Here is a 17,185-nt window from a genome sequence, read left to right as displayed (position 1 = left end):
CATTATTCATTTCATTTAAGTCAGTTAGTCCATCCCACACTCAATGGAAGAGGAGTTAAGTGCCATCTCTTGAAGAGAGGAATGTCAAAGAATTTTTGGACATATTTTAAAACCCCCAGAGGAGTCTAGTTTCAAATCCAGATTGATACACACGAGAGTCAGAGGCTTAGGGGACTGTGAGACGTAATTCTCCAGGAATTCACAAAAGCAAATGGGAGTTCTTTAGACTTTCACGGTCCATAGAACTGGGAGGATTCAGTGTAGTTTATCTAGACATCTGAGAGGCAGGGAGGCCAAATGATATTTCAGTTATACTATTAATCTCCCCATGTTATCAAATGTGTTACTGAGAGCATGAGATCTAAGTCTTTCCTGTTAATTCTCAAAATTATGAAAACATCCAAAGTATTTCATTATTTCCACATATCCCAATTTTTAATTCCAACTGAAATCTGGCATCTATTTTAGCACTCAAGGAGTGTTCTGCTCTTTCTGGGAAGGATTAGACGTATGTTAGTTGGAGAAGGTAAACCTTTAAAATGAGCCTTTGAGTGCCTGGATCCCCTTTTCTCTTCAGGCTTTTGTCAAAGGCAGGTTTCGCTCATGTGTGTGGGTATGTGTGTGTTTGCTTGAAATTAGACTGAGAAATTACATTGTTTAACCAGTTTATTGTACCAGTTCGACACTGTAGGGTAAAGGCAGGAATTTGACTTTTTATCACCACTGCCCCCCTTTAAATGCTCTATTATTAGTTCACGTACCCTCCCTTCAATGAAATCTCAATCAGATCTCACAGCTTTTCCAATCACCTTCAGATAATAAAATATTACTCTATTTTGTCTAGTCTAAGATGAACATATTTTTCCATTTTAATATCTCATCTCTGAATCTCAAAGTCATCTTGTAGTCATAATTGGAAGGGATTTTTTTCCCCAAGTGTTATATAAAATAATGGAACATCTTATAATCAATAGCATCTTAGACTCAATGAAATTTAATAATCTCTTTTTCCAGGTATTAAAAAATCTAGTCAGTATAATAATCAAAATCCTATTCTCATCAAATTTAAAACTTCTCTCTTCTCTGATCTCTAGCCTACTTCAGTCTTGGAAGCCTATAATGAAAGAAGATGGGGATGGTTAGAATCATCTTCAGCTCTTATTCTACCTTCTCCTTGACTCCCTAGCTGATGCTTTGGGACCTTTCAGGGATTGGAGTGAGGAGATTGAAAAGAAGTAAAAGTAAATATAGTATTATTTCACAGTACAGTTATACTCTGGTATAGGTATTCTCTCTGTGAGGGATGTTCTAAATGTCAATTCTTTCTTTCTTGGAGTGGTTTTGTGGCTTTTTCAGAGACAACTTCCATCATTGGGGATCTCTCACCTACAGTTCATCTGACGTACACTATGCCTCCTCTTACAACTTCCCCTTTAGCCACTGGTTTTTGTGGCCCACCCCTCCATTGGATTTACTCCTCTTGCGTGGAGTTCCACTCATAACAACCCAATACATTTCTACCTCGGGGGCCTCATGGGTTCATGGGAAATTCAAACATCCTTTTTCACACCAGATGCTAGAAGTTGTGGTGGATTCCAACAGAGCCATTTTCCCTCACTGTGCTCCTAGTCAACAGAGCTCAGGCCACTGACTCTCACCTTTAAATTTTGTAGTTGTGAATCAGATGCCAGTCCTTGCATGGAACATGTGAAAAACTCTCCAAATGGTTCTCTAGAAGCATCATCACTGGGTCTGAGAACAGTATCTCATTAATTGCCTCTTGGAATGGTCAGTCTTAGGCAACTTCACTTCTGTTTCAGGTTTCATCATCAACTTTAAGACAAACACACTCACATATAAAATGCTAAAAAAGAAAAAAGGTTTATTTATTTTTTTCTACGTGTCATAGTGCTTTTTATTTTCTATTTAATATCACTTTACATATACAAAAATTTAAATTTTTAGCATGAATTTTACCATTATCTTTATAGTGTGTATAGCTAGTTTTATTTTTTTGTTGAATTTACAATATTGTGTTAATTTCAAGTGGACAGCAAGGTGATTCAGTTTTATATATATATATATATATAAAATTTTATTTATTAAATCAATTAATTCTCTACTTTTTCCCCCCAAATGCTGAGAAACTGCTCACAATAAAAGATATAACAATAGGGTGAGATACAGTGACTATCTACTTTATGCTGGGTCCTTTATGTTACTGTTGATATATTGAGAAGGACAAAACATCACTAATGTAGTATGCCTGCCAAGAATGCATAACCCAAATTTAATCATGAGGAATAGCAGACAAAGACTCAGAATATAGAAATCAAAACAAACTATCAGCTTTCTTACTGACAAAGATAATTTGTGGAATGCAGAGGCCAAATGCTAATACTTCCTAAAACTTGGCTCCTGAATTAATCAGACTTAACACCAGTCCCTCTCCTCAGTACATGCATAAACCATAGGCCTCTTAATTCAGGAAACAATGTCTACCCCATTAAGCTTGTCAAACGGAGGAAAGGAGACTAGAATACCCTGGCTCTGCGGTAGGCAGATTGAAAAGAGAAAAGAACCCAGAAGCAGCTGACATACACATGTCCACACAGTACCCAGATAACACAAATGGCAACTTTGGAGATAGAGATACCTTCTCTAGGTGGATCCAGACCCTATTGCACAGGGTTTAGAGTCCACAAAATCCTTGTTGGAATTAATCCTTCCTTCAGGTAAACCTAACTCTCTTCCAGGGCACAAGGCCTGAAAATGCAGCTGAGTTTCAGTCCTCTACTCACCACTGGCACAGATGGGCAGCCCTGTGCAGGTGGCAGCCCTGCATGCCTAATTCTTTCTCTCAATCTCACTGAAAGTTTGAGAAGGACAGAATGTAGGGAGGAAATTCCCTTCCATTTTCTAATATACGGTTGAAAATTCTATTTCAGTGGCCTATGTAGGGATTCCGGGAAGAAGAGAAAATGGTCCCCTCTATGTAAGGGATGTTGATACATTAAAGATATCAGTTTATCTCCCATGATACAGTTTATTTTTTTCATCTTATTCTGAACTGTCTAGTCATTTAGGTTTAGATGTATCTGTTGTATGTAGATAACAATATTTAGATTTTGTAATTAGGGCCCAGCCCAGGAATTTTGTCTTATAACAGGAATATTTGCAGCATTCATATTAATTACTCTAAGTGATATGACTACTATCATTTTGTATGCTTTCTATTTTTATTCACTTTGCTATTTCCCTTCTTTATAATTCTATCTTCTGCTGCATTGACTTTTATTGGCTTTTTCTTCTTTTCTAGTGATTTCCTAGTCATACATCCTATTTATCCTATTGTCTTTACATAATATTATAATAAATATATTTGAGCCCTTATTTCTAGATCAAAATCAATATTGATTTCCATCTGTGAAATATGACAACCTCCCCTCTGCCTATCTCATAACCTTTAATGAGCTTTTTAATGCAAATTATTCTATTTCTTCTTACCTTGGGTTCTTAGCATATCTTCTAAGAAATAATATTTTCATTTTTATTGTTTTATAAACTTAGTAACAACTCTAAAACTTACCGGCCTCTCTGCTTACCGATTTTCATTTTACATAATTCTTCCCTTTCTTGAGCTCTTAATTTTGATTCACTTCTCAGCCTACTAAACCAAAAGAATACTTGCTAATTCAGGATGTAATTGTTGGAACCCAGGGCAGGCATCCCCAAAATATGCCTTAATGCCATAATGATTATTTTGAATTAAAGTTACTTAAGAAATAGCCTCAAAAAGAGACATGCACCCCAATGTTCATTGCAGCACTATTTACAATAGCTGGGACATGGAAACAACCTAAATGTACATCAACAGAGGAATGGATAAAGAAGATGTGGTACATATATACAGTGGAATATTACTCAGCCATAAAAAGGAACGAAATTGGATCATTTGTGGAGACATGGTTGGACCTAGAGTCTGTCATACGGAGTGAAGTAAGTCAGAAAGAGAAAAACAAGTATCGTGTATTAACACATACATGTGGAATCTGAAAAAATTGGCATAGACGATCTTATTTACAAAGCAGAATAGAGACACAGGTGTAGAGAACAAACGTATGGATACCAAGGGGGAAAGGGGGGGTGGGATGAATTGGGAGATTGAGATTGATATATATACACTATTGATACTATGTATAAAATGCATAACTAATGAGAAAATATTGTATAGCACAGGGAACTCTACTCAATGCTCTGTGGTGACCTAAATGGGAAGGAAATCCAAAAAGGATGGGATATAAGTATATGTATAGCTGATTCACTTTGCTGTACAGTAGAAACTAACACAACATTGTAAGGCAACTATACTCCAATAAATATTAAAAATAATAATAATTATCACCTTAACTTCCAAATAGAATACCTTCACATTTTTGAAAACTAGTTCATTTGTATATATAAACCAACATTGTCTACAGAAGATTTTGTTTGTGCTCCAAATATGCTAATGTCATTCCCAGTTGAAACTGTCACATACTAAAGGTTACACATTTCTTTCTTTTTAAATAAAAAGTCAGATAATCACTGAACGCCTTAATTAAAAAAAAGAAAGAAAGAAATAGCCAATACAGGAGGGACAATCTGATCCTCCCCTCTGTCTCCCTGACAGCAGGAAATAAATCTCTGATGTGAGAGGTGCCCTCCCTGTACCAAGAGGTAGAATGACATCCTTATCACCAGAGGTAGGGAATTCAGGGCAAAGAAGGCTCTATAAAATACCTGTTACCTCTTTACTAATTTACTATTCACACCCAAACACTGCTTAAATTTCTTACTAATTAAGTACCCAAATCTAAGTTTCTGTGCCCTGTTAATTTCTCTCGAATTTACTGTTTCTTTGTCAAAAAAAAAAAAATATATATATATATATACACATACATATAAAAGCTGCCTGCTTGGACACTTTTTAGGTCCCATTTCTATGAGACCTTTGTGCACACAATTTAATATTTGTTTCTTTTTCTTCTATTAATCTTTCTTCTGTCAATTTTAGTATTAGTCCAACCACAAGAATTCAAGAGGAGTAACTGGGAAAATTCCCTCCTTGCTGATAATATGTTATTGACTCTACTCACATTATTTTCTCAGCCTTCAATGCCCTCCATTTGATGATAGCCAACTTCCTATTCTGTATTCTCAAGACACATCCATTGTGCATACTTCTGTTATGGAACTTATTTCATTCTGTGCATGCATTACTGGAATGTAAGCTCCTTAAGAGCAATTTCTTTCTCTGTCATCTCTACTTTCTTTCCAGTGTGTTGCAAAGAGCCTGGAAGGTACGAAATAGAGACTCAGTCACTGTTGAAAGAAGCAAATCATTAGCTGAATTATTTAATATTTGATCACTGAGAACACTGCAGTACTTCTGCCTATTGTGCTGTAATGCTGAATTTGTAGACAGAAACACAGAGGAAAAAAGGCTGAATGACATCACAGTTGGAGATACCAACCCCTTCAAGGAGCCATTCGTCTGATAGTCAAAGCCACACTCTCCAAGTGAGGTATAATCAAGAAGAAGGCTGAGCACCAAACATGTGCTATGCCCACACTTAAATGGGAGGAGAATGGAGTGAAGAGGAGGAGAAGTAGGCAGCAGGGTGAATCAACGCTGTGGAAACTTAAGTGGGAGAGAGTCAAAGATGGCAAAAGTGGTCAACAGTAACTAATAATTAAGGGATATAGGAAGGATGAAGGATGAGACCAGAAGCAAGGTCATTAGAAGTTGATGATCTTGTTTCCCACATTTTTTTACATGGTTGTCTTCTCTGTGCTCGTCAGTTGTGATTTAAAACTATGAATACTTAGATAAATAAAAGCTCTAACCAGTCTAGGTACTTGCTGAGATAAGTCAATTAGCATATTTGAAAATTCAGTTATAGTCACCTGCATGGTAAAAGGATTTTTTAAATGAATCTGGCATTTCAATCCCTCTCTATCTCAATCCCCTAAAAGTGTGCTTTAAAAGATTAAATAAATAAATTCAAATTTCTTATAGGGTAAAATTCTTATCTTTAAGAGTAAACAGTCTAGTCATCAAGGAAAAAAGAATACCAGATAAATATTATGGGGGAGTTCTTCACCTATTTGTGTTTAACCACAGCCACTTCAGGAAAAGACTAATGGGGATTTAGAAAACCTCATGAAATAAACCACATTGTAGCCATATGTGGAGGCAAAATACATATATATATATATATATATATATATATATATATATATATATATATCACTCGAGCATATCCTAAATTGTAGAGGAACATGATGAAAGGGAGTCTACTCTTGTGCAAAAACTGATTCTCTGGCAAATTTTCAAGGGCAAGAAGGTACTTATGACTTTCTACAGTGAGATATATTTAAACTTACTGTTTTATCACTGAGTAGCTTTTAAAGTTGTATCAATTTTCTCTAAAATACTTTGTACTCAGAAGTTCTTCACTATCACAGATTACACTAGATGTTTCTAAACGAAGACCTCTTTTTCAAGTGAGAAAACTCCAGATCTAGAAGGAAACATAATGTAGCTTACTGCCAAAACTACATGATTATTAGTTTATATATTTGTTGAAACAAACATGTATCAAGAACTTACTATATTAAAGTGTAGTGTACATCACTGTTTCTCAAACCATCTATGGTAGAGGACTATTTTTTCCCCAATCCATCATGATTTTTCAAAAATGTAATAAGAATAAATTACTAAACAAAATAACATCAAAAAAGGAAGCCCAACTTTTTATTATTAAATTCCACAGAATAAAATTACATTCTCAAATTACCTTTATAATGTTCTAAATATTTACTCTCAATTCCTATTCTTATCTGTTTGCCACACCCCCTATCCTGTTCCTTAGGCAGGGCTGGGGGTTGGTTAGTGCTTTAACCAACATAGGCATTTGTGTCTCAACTCAACGGAGGCTTTCATTCTTACAGTCAAAAGAAATTCAGAAATACTCCTCCCATTGGCATAACCAAGAGTACACCAATTACGCAAGAAAACAAACACATAGAAAGAAAACTTGTGTAGAAAGAGTACACAATCAGGCTTCTTTTATGCACTATAATCATCACAGGACCAGTGAAAAAACTTTCAGGCATTTCCAGGACTTATAAAAATTTTTGAGAGCTAAAATATATTAACTGACTCCAAAAAATAAACACAGAAAGTAAAATTAACAAATGTTAAAATCTTAAAAATAAAGCATTGATTATTAAATTAATGATTATCAATTATTAGTAATTTTTAAATTTAGTGTTCATAAAATATCATTATATTTGAAAACCCTTTTTAAGTTACATTTTATCACTTTCCAATATCAGCAAGAAGTCATAGCTAGTGGTATTTTAAGGGAGTTATTTGCAGCTAAGTTATTTAAAAAGAAAAAAAAATCCTTTCAAAAATTTTATAGCCAAAAAAAGTTTATATGGGTTATGAAGACATCTTAATAAATGTGAAATGACATGGGACCTGAAAAATCTTTTTAAAAACCCTGTCCACAAAGTATAAACACATTGACTTTTTGTTAAATGAATGAATGAATTTAGAAGGCACACTTTGGAAAGACTAGAGGAGAAGCAACAGGACACTTGCATTGTACAGGGCTTGTTGCAGAGAGCAACATTTATAAGCAGAGAATGGAGATAAGGCTAGAATACAAGATCAGACATCTGCAACATCCACGGTAGGAAACAGTTAAAACATGGCAGGAAAACAGAATCAGCAGACACCAAATGAGGCAAAGGAAAAAAGGACGGTAGATTAAATCAGACCAGGCTGGAGATTATTTCCCTAACCACATTGAAGACAGTTCTTCCCAGACATTCAGAGAGAGAAAATTGGGAGTTTATATCAACTTTCACGAATAATTTTCATTGTTGTTACCTTTACTTATTAAGGTACTACTAAATATACATAATTTTTAAATTTCATATTGTGAATCTAAGTTTTTCAAACAAATCCTTTTTTACTTCTGTAACATACAAGGTTAATGGGCCTATCCAGGTATGGTTACCATCTTAGTTCATTTAGGCTGCTATAACAAAATACCATAGACTGGGCAGCTTATAAACAACAGAATTTTATTGCTTATAGTGCTGGAGGCTCAAAGCCTGAGATCAGGGTGCCAGCCTGGTTAGATGAGGGCCCACTCCCAGGTTGCAGACATACCGTCGTATCCTCACATGGTGGAAGGAGCAAGCCAGCTCTCCAAGGCCTCTTTCATAAGGGCACTAAACCCATTTATGAAGGCTGGGCCCTCATGACTTAATCAATTCCAAAAGGCCCCCATCTTCTAATACTATCATCTTGGGCATTAGGTTTTCAACATAGAAATTTGTGGTTGGGGGGGCACAAACGTTCAATTCAGACTGCAGCAGTTATGAACAGACATATAGACTGCCTAGAAATATCCTGTGTCTTCGAGCATTTACATAGTGCTTGATTTCTTTCTTTCTTTCTTTCTTTTCTTTCTTTCTCTTTCTCTCTTTCTTTCTTTCTTTTATATGTCATTACTTTTACTTGAATCTGCTTTTATCTTTTTTATTAAGGTATGTACAGTAAAGAGTACAAATTTTAATTGCATAACTCAACATGAATATTCACCAACAGATCATAACATACAATAGTTGCACCACTTCAGATGGCTCCCTCCCAGTCAGTATACCCCCAAAGGTAATCACTATTCTGACTTCTATCACCGTTGATTAATTTTTCCTTTATTGAGCTTAATATAAATGGAATCATACAGTAGGTACTTTTTGGTTCCTGGCTTCTTTTGCTCAACATTATGCCTGTAATATTCATCTGTCTTGTCATTTAGTAGCTATACAGGTTTCCTCCACTACCAAAAGCAGAGTGTTCCTTGTGGTGGCTCAAACCCTAAGCAGCATCTGAACAGGGAGGGAAACAGCAATTATTGGCAATTGTACAGGTGGCCTATAAGAGGCAGAACAGGTCTCTGATGGTGGCCAGACCACCACACTTCATGCCACAACCCTTGCTGAATACCCACACCAGCCCCTCATGCTTCAGCTCTGCTCCCCACTGGGGCAGAGGATGCCAGTGCTGGAAGGGGTAAGAGCACATGCTTGGACCCAACCCTCAAGCTTCTGTTCCAGCAACTTGGAACCTGACCCCAGCCCTAACAGAGCAGTGACAGCCACTGAGCAGAGGGAAATCCCTACCTCACACCTGACTCCAGCCCTAGCCCCTCCTTCTCCAGCCCCACCTCCTATTGAGTGGATAGCTGCCAGCACATCATGAGGAAAGATGTGACTTGCGTTCACATCAAATCTAGCTTTCTCACCAAAGTCACCAGGACCACACAGATTGTACAGGGACACTCCAATGTAAGGACACTGTTTCAAGACAGCTATAGGTAACTGTTTTACCTAAGCAAAATGAGGAGACAGAAGAATTTGTCTCAACTGAGAGAGCATGAGAAAACCCCTGAACAACAACTAATGAAACAGAAATAAATAATTTACTAGATAAAGAATTCAAAGCATTAGTAATAAGAATGCTAACTAAATTAGGGAAAAGAATAGATGAACACGGTGAGAGTTTTAATAAGAAACTAGAAAATTTAAAAAGAAACAGTCAGAGAGGGGGCAGAGTCAAGATGGTAGAGTAGGAAGATGCGGAGTTCACATCTCCTCACAACTAGGGCACCTACTAGGCACTGGTGGGGTTCCTCAGACACTTAAGGGGGTGGGAGGAATCCCCACACAACCAGGTAGGATGTGGGAGGGAAGGAGGAAGGGAAGAAAAGTGGAGGCGGGGTGGGACTGGCGCCCCTTAATTGGGGCTGGGGAGGGAGAGGTTCCCACACTCAGAGGGGCCCACCTACAGTGCAGGGATAAGGGGATGGGGAGAGACTTTCAGGGAATTGGGGGATCAGAGGGCAGTGCAGCCAGTGTCTCCCCCACCTACTCAGGCCCTAGCAACTTTGCTGGGGTCCTAGGTCTGAACCCCCCACCCCCTGGGGGTCCCTCATGGCAAGGGGACCAGCAAGGATGGAGAGGGACCTTCAGGGGATCAGGGGATCAGAGGGGAACATGTCCAGCACCTCCCTTGCCCACTGGGGTGCCGGCAAGCCTGCTGGGGCCCCAGGCCTGAAACCCCACCCCCCTGGGGCCCCCTCCAGCCAAGCAGGTCCTGGGCCTGAGCCCCACCCCGACAAAGGCCTCTTCCAGCTGCGTGGGTCCCAGGCCCAAGCTCCACCTCTGCCAATCCTCCTCTGGCAGCACAGGTTCTGGCAGCCCGTACGCTACCCCTGAGAGGGCCTCCTCTGGCCATACGGGTCCAGGTGGGCCAAGCGCGGCACCCTCCAAGGCCTCCTTCAGCTGCACCAGCCCCTGCAGGCACACTTGTGGAGTGCTGCACCCCAGCTGGCCTCCAAGAGCACATGTGCTCTGGGCCAGCTCCAGGAACAGACACTGGTGAGAGGAACACACACAGAGATGGGGCTGACACAGCAGATCCAGAGACCTACCTAGAAGTCTTGGAGCCCTACTGGGGAGGCGGTGGTAGCCTGTAGCTCACCATGGATGCAAGGACACTGATAGAGGAGGAACAAGTGAATTTTCTTTTTTTAATTTTTATTTATTTTATTTTTTACTTTTTTTTTGCTGTCAGGGTTCCATTTTGTTTTGCTGTTGTTGTTTCATTTTTATTATTTCTAACATATTTTATATTTTTAAATTTAATTTTTTATTCTTTATTATTGTTTTACTCTTTTCTGTCTGTTGCTTTTTTGACTTTTATTTTTGTTTTTGTCGCAGCTTGCAGGGTCTTGGTTCCCAGGCCGGGGGTCAGGACTGAGCTCCTGTGGTGGGAGCACCAAGTCCAAGCCGCTGAATTAACAGAGAACTTCAGCTCCCAGAGAATATTAATTGGTGTGAGGTCCCCCAGAGGTCCTCCTCTTGGCACCAACACCCAGCTCCACCCAACCACCTGAAAACTCCAGTGCTGGCTGTCTCAGGCCAAACAACCAGCAAGACAGGAACACAGCCCAACCCATCAAATAAAAAAGAGATGACAAAAAAATGTTATAGATGAAGGAACAAGGTAAAAACCTATAAGACAAAATTAATGAAGAGGAAATAGGCAAGCTACCTGAAAAAGAATACAGAATAATGACAGTAAAGATGATCCAAAATCTTGGAAATAGAATGGAGGCACGGATCAAGAAAATACAAGATATGTTTAACAAGGACCTAGAAGAACTAAAGAACAAACAAACAGTGATGAACATCAAAATAACTGAAATGAAAAATACACTAGAAGGAATCAATAACAGAATAACTAAGACAGAAGAATCAATGAGTAAGCTGGAAGACAGAATGGTGGAAATAACTGCCAAGGAACAGAAAAAAGAAAAAAGAATGAAAAGAAATGAGGACAGTCTCAGAGACTTCTGGGACAACATTAAATGCACCAACATTCAAATTATAGGGGTTCCAGAAGAAGAAGAGAAAGAGAAAGGGTCTGAGAAAACATTTGAAGAGATTATAGTTGAAAACTTCCCTAACATGGGAAAGGAAATAGCCATCCAAGTCCAGGAAGCACAAAGAGTCCCATAGAGGGTAAACCCAAGAAGAAACATAATGAGACACATATTAATCAAACTAACAAAAATTAAATTCAAAGAAAAAATATTAAAAGCAGCAAGGGAAAAGCAAAACAATAATATACAAGGGAATTCCCATAAGGTTATCAGCTGATTTTTCAGCAGAAACTCTGCCGGGCAGAAGCGAGTGTCAGGATATATTTAAAGTAATGAAAGGGAAAAACCTACAACTAAGACTACTCCACCCAGAAAGGATCTCATTCACCTTCAATGGAGAAATCAAAAGCTTTACAGACAAGCAAAAGCTAAGAGAATTCAGCACCACCAAACCAGCTTTACAACAAATGCTAAAGGAACTTCTTTAGGGAGGAGACACAGGAGAAGAAGAAGAAAAAGACCTACAAAACAAACCCAAAACAATAAAGAAAATGGTAATAGGGACAAACATATCAATAAGTACCTTAAATGTAAATGGATTAAATGCTCTAACCAAAAGACACATCCTGGCTGAATGGATACAAAAACAAGACCTGTATATATGCTGTCTACAAGAGACCAACTTCAAATCCAGAGACACATACAGACTGAAAGGGAGGGGATGGAAGAAGGTATTCCATGCAAATGGCTAGCATAGCAATACTCATATCAGATAAATTAGACTTTAAAATAAAGACTGTTACAAGAGACAAGGAAGGATACTACATAATGATCAAGGGATCGATCCAAGAAGAAGACATAACAATTATAAATATTTATGCATCTGACATAGGAGCACCTCAATACATAGGCAAATGCTAACAGCCATAAAAGGGAGGGAAAATTGACAGTAACACAATAATAGTGGGGGATATTAACACCGCACTTACACCAATGGACAGATCATCCAGACAGAAAATAAATAAGGAAACACAAGTTATAAATGATACATTAGACCAGATAGACTTAATTGATATTTATAAGACATTCCATCTGAAAGCAACAGAATACACTTTCTTCTCAAGTGTACACGGAACATTCTCCAGGATAGATCACATCTTGCGTCACAAATCAAGCATCGGTAAATTTAAGAAAATTGGAATCATATCAAGCAACTTTTCTGCCCACAATGCTATGAGATTAGAAATCAATTACAGGAAAAAAGTAAAAGAACACAAACACGTGGAGGCTAAACAATATGCTACTAAATAACAAAGAGATCACTGAAGAAATCAAAGAGGATGTCAAAAAATACATAGAAATAAATGACAACAAAAACACAACCCAAAACCTATGAGATGCAGCAAAAGCAATCCTAAGGAGGAAATTTATAGCAATGCAATCCTCCAACAAGAAACAAGAAATATCTCAAACAACCTAACCTTACACCTAAAGCAACTAGAGAATGAAGAACAAACAAAACCCAACTAAGTAGAAGAAAAAAAAAACTATAAAATCAGAGCAGAAATAAGTGAAATAGAAATGAAGAAAACAATAGGAAAAATCAATGAAACTAAAAGCTGGTTCTTTGCAAAGATAAACAAAATTGATAAAACTTTAGCCAGACTCATCAAGGAAAAAAGGGAGAGGACTCAAATCAATAAAATTAGAAGAGGGCTTCCCTGGTGGCGCAGTGGTTGAGAGTCTGCCTGCCGATGCAGGGAACACGGGTTCATGCCCCTGTCCGGGAAGATCCCACATGCCGCGGAGCAGCTGGGCCTGTGAGCCATGGCTGCTGAGCCTGTGTGTCTGGAGCCTGTGCTCCACAACGGGAGAGGCCACAACAGTGAGAGGCCCGCGTATCGCAAAAAAAAAAAAAAAAAAAAATTAGAAGAGAAAAAGGAGACATTACAACTGACACTGCAGAAATACAAAGGATCATAAGAGACTAATACAAGCAACTATACACCAATAAAATGGACAACCTGGAAGAAATGGACGAATTCTTAGAAACGTTCAACCTTCAAGAATGAATCACAAAAAAAACTGTATAGAAAAAAAAATGAACCACGAAGAATTAGAAAATATAAATAGACCAATCACAAGTAATGAAATTGAAAGGGTAATTAAAAATCTTCCAACAAAGAAAAGTCCAGGACCAGATGGCTTCACAGGTGAATTCTATTAAATTTAGAAAAGAGCTAATACCCATCCTTCTCAAACTCTTCCAAAAAACTACAGAGGAAGGAATACTCCCAAGCTCATTCTACAAGGCCAACATCACCCTGATACCAAAACCAGACAATGATATCACACAAAAGAAAATAACAGACCAATATCTCTGATGAACATAGACACAAAAATTCTCAACAAAATACTTGCAAAAGAATCCAAAAACACATTAAAAGGATCATACACCATGATCAAGTGGGATTTATCCCCAGGATGCAGGATTCTTCAATATATACAAATCAATCAATGTGATACATCTTATTAACAAATTAAAGAATAAAAACCATGTGATCATCTCAATAGATGCAGAAAAAGCTTTTGACAAAGTTAAACACCAGTGTAGGATAAAAACTCTTCAAAAAGTGGGCATAGAGGGAACCTACCTCAACATAATAAAGGCCATATATGACACATCCACAGCAAACGTCATTCTCAATGGTGAAAAACTGAAAGCATTTTCACTAAGATCAGGAACAAGAGAAGGATGTCCACACTCACCACTATTATTCAACATAGTTTTGGAAGTCCTAGCCATGGCAATCAGAGAAGAAAAAGAAATATCAGGAATCCAAATTTGAAAAGAAGCAGCAAAACTTTCACTGCTTGCAGATAACATGATACTGTACACAGAAAATCCTAAAGATGCCATCATAAAACTACTACAGCTCATCAATGAATTTGGTAAAGTTGGAGGATACAAAATTAATGCACAGAAGTCTCTTGCATTCCTATACACTAACAACAAAAAATCAGAAAGAGAAATTGAAGAGACAATCCCATTTACCACTGCAACAAAAAGAATAAAATACCTAGGAATAAACCTACCTAAGGAGGTAAAAGACCTGTACCCGGAAAACTATAAGATACTGATGAAAGAAATCAAAGATGACACAAACAGATGGAGAGATATACCATGTTCTTGGATTGGAAGAATCAATATTGTGAAAATGACTATACTACCCAAAGCAATCTACAAATTCAATGCAATCCCTATCAAAGGTATTTTTCACAGAACTAGAACAAACATCTAAATATTTGTATGGAGAAACAAAAGACCCTGAATAGCCAAAGCAATCTTGCAAAAAAAAAAAACAGAGCTGGAGAAATCAGACTTCCTGACTTCAGACTATACTACAAAGCAACAGTAATCAAGACAGTATGGTACTAGCACAAAAACAGAAATATAGATTAATCGATAGAAAGCCCAGAAGTAAACCCACACACCCATGGTCACCTAATCTATGACAAAGGAGGTAAGGATATACAACAGAGAAAAGACAGTCTTTTCAATAAGTGGCGCTAGGAAAAGTGGACAGCTAAATGTAAAAGAATGAAATTAGAACACTCCCTAACACTATAGACAAAAATAAACTCAAAATGGATTAAAGACCTGAATGTAAGACCAGACACTATAAAGCTCTTAGAGGAAAACATAGGAAGAACACACATTGACGTAAATCACAACAAGATCTTTTTTGACCCACCTCCTAGAGTAATGGAATTAAAATAAAAATTAACAAATGGGACCTAATAAAACTTAAAAGATTTTACACAGCAAAGGAAACCATAAACAAGACGAAAAGACAACACTCAGAATGGGAGAAAATATTTGCAAACAAATAAATGGACAAAGGATTAATCTCCAAAATATACAAACAGCTCATGCAGCTCAATATCAAAAAAAACAAAATGGGTGGAATCAAAAATGGGCAGAAGACGTAAATAGACATTTCTTCAAAGAAGACATACAGGTGGCCATTAGGCACATGAAAAGATGCTCAACATCACTAATTATTAGAGAAAAGCAAATCAAAACTACAATGAGGTATCACCTCACACCAGTCAGAATGGCCATCATCAAAAAATATACACACAATAAATGCTGGAGAGGGTGTGGAAAAAAGGGAACCTTCTTTAACTGTGGGTGGGAATGTAAATTGATACAGCCACTATGGAGAACAGTATGGACATTCCTTAAAAAAGTAAAAACAGAACTACCATATGACCCAACAATCCAATTGCTGGGCATATACCCTGACAAAAACATAATTCAAAACGAGACCTGCATCCAAATGTTCATTGCAGCACTATTTACAATAGCTAGGGCATGGAAGCAACCTAAAGCCCATCAACAGATGAATAGATAAAGAAGATGTGGTACATATATACAATGGAATATTACTCAGCCATAAAAAAGAAATAAATTGGGTCATTTATAGAGATATGGATGGACCTAGAGTCTGTCATACAGAGGGAAGTAAGTCAGAAAGAGAAAAACAAGTATCATATATTAACACATATATGTGGAATCTAGAAAAATGGTACAGATGAACCTATCTGCAGGGCAGGAATAGAGACACAGATGTAGAGAATGGATGTGTGGACATGGGTGGGGTGGGATGAATTGGGAGATTGGAATTGACGTATGTGCACTGCCATGTGTAAAAGAGATAGCTAGTGGGCACCTGCCATATAACAAAGGGAGCTCAGCTCAGTGTTCCGTGGTGACCTAGATGGGTGGGATGGGGGGTGGGAATGGGAGGGAGGCCCAAGAGGGAGGGGATATATGTATACATATAGCTGATTCACTTAATTGTACAGCAGAAACTAACACAACATTGTAAAGCAAATATACCCCAATAAAAAAATAAAATACATGTACAATGGCAAAAAAAAAAGAAAAAGAACCTGTCAGAGCTGAAGAATACAATAACTGAAATGAAAAACATACTAGAGAAAATGAACAGCATACTAGCTTATACAGAAGACATAAGTAATCTGGAAGATAGAATAATGGAAAACACCTAATCAGAACAGCAAAAATAAAAAAATTTAAGGGAATTCCCTGGCAGTCCAGTGGTTAGGACTCCATGATTTCACTGCCAAGGATGTGGTTTCAATCCCTGGTCAGGGAACTAAGATTCCACAAGGCATGCTGCATGGCCAATTTTTTTAAAATTTTTTTAATTAAAAAATTAAAACAATTTAAGGTTTTTTTTGGGATAACATCAAGCATACCAACACTTGCATTATAGGTGTCCCAAAAACAGAAGAGAGAGAGAAGGGGATTGAAAATATATGTGATGAAATTATGGCTGAAAACTTCCCAAACCTGAAGATGGAAACATATCCAGGTACAGAAAGCACAGAGGGTCCCAAACAAGTTGAACACAAACAGACTCACGCCAAGACATATCATAATTAAAATGTCAAAATTTAAGAATAAAAAGATAATTCTAAAGGCAGCAAGAGAAAAACAAAGAGTCATATACAAGGGAAGTCCCATGAGGCTATTAGCTGATTTCTCTGCAGAAATTTTGCAGATAGCAAGGGAGTGGCATTATATGTTTAAAGTGCTGAAAGGGAAAAACCTATAATCTAGGATACTCTAACCAACAAGATTA

At 37.6% G+C, this 17,185-nt stretch overlaps 1 protein-coding gene across 2 annotated transcripts in view; it reads right to left on the bottom strand.

Moving 5' to 3' along the window:
• TNFSF18 (TNF superfamily member 18) overlaps positions 1 to 17,185 on the bottom strand; it is a 389,686-nt gene that overhangs the window by 236,764 nt on the left and 135,737 nt on the right. Inside the window, exons 11-12 of one of the 2 annotated variants that reach the window (XM_060296286.1) lie at positions 5,139 to 5,335; positions 1,659 to 1,864 (exon numbers count right to left, since the gene is read on the bottom strand). The exons of the other annotated variant lie outside the window; for it this stretch is intronic. The gene's annotated coding sequence lies outside the window, so the exon portion shown is untranslated. The remainder of the gene's footprint in view (positions 1 to 1,658; positions 1,865 to 5,138; positions 5,336 to 17,185) is intronic. 2 annotated transcript variants of the gene reach the window in all.

This window comes from Globicephala melas, chromosome 1 (genome assembly GCF_963455315.2).
Source record: "Globicephala melas chromosome 1, mGloMel1.2, whole genome shotgun sequence".
NCBI lineage: Eukaryota > Metazoa > Chordata > Mammalia > Artiodactyla > Delphinidae > Globicephala > Globicephala melas.
Note: the sequence above shows the minus strand (reverse complement) of the source record. Positions and strands in the feature narration are given on the sequence as shown.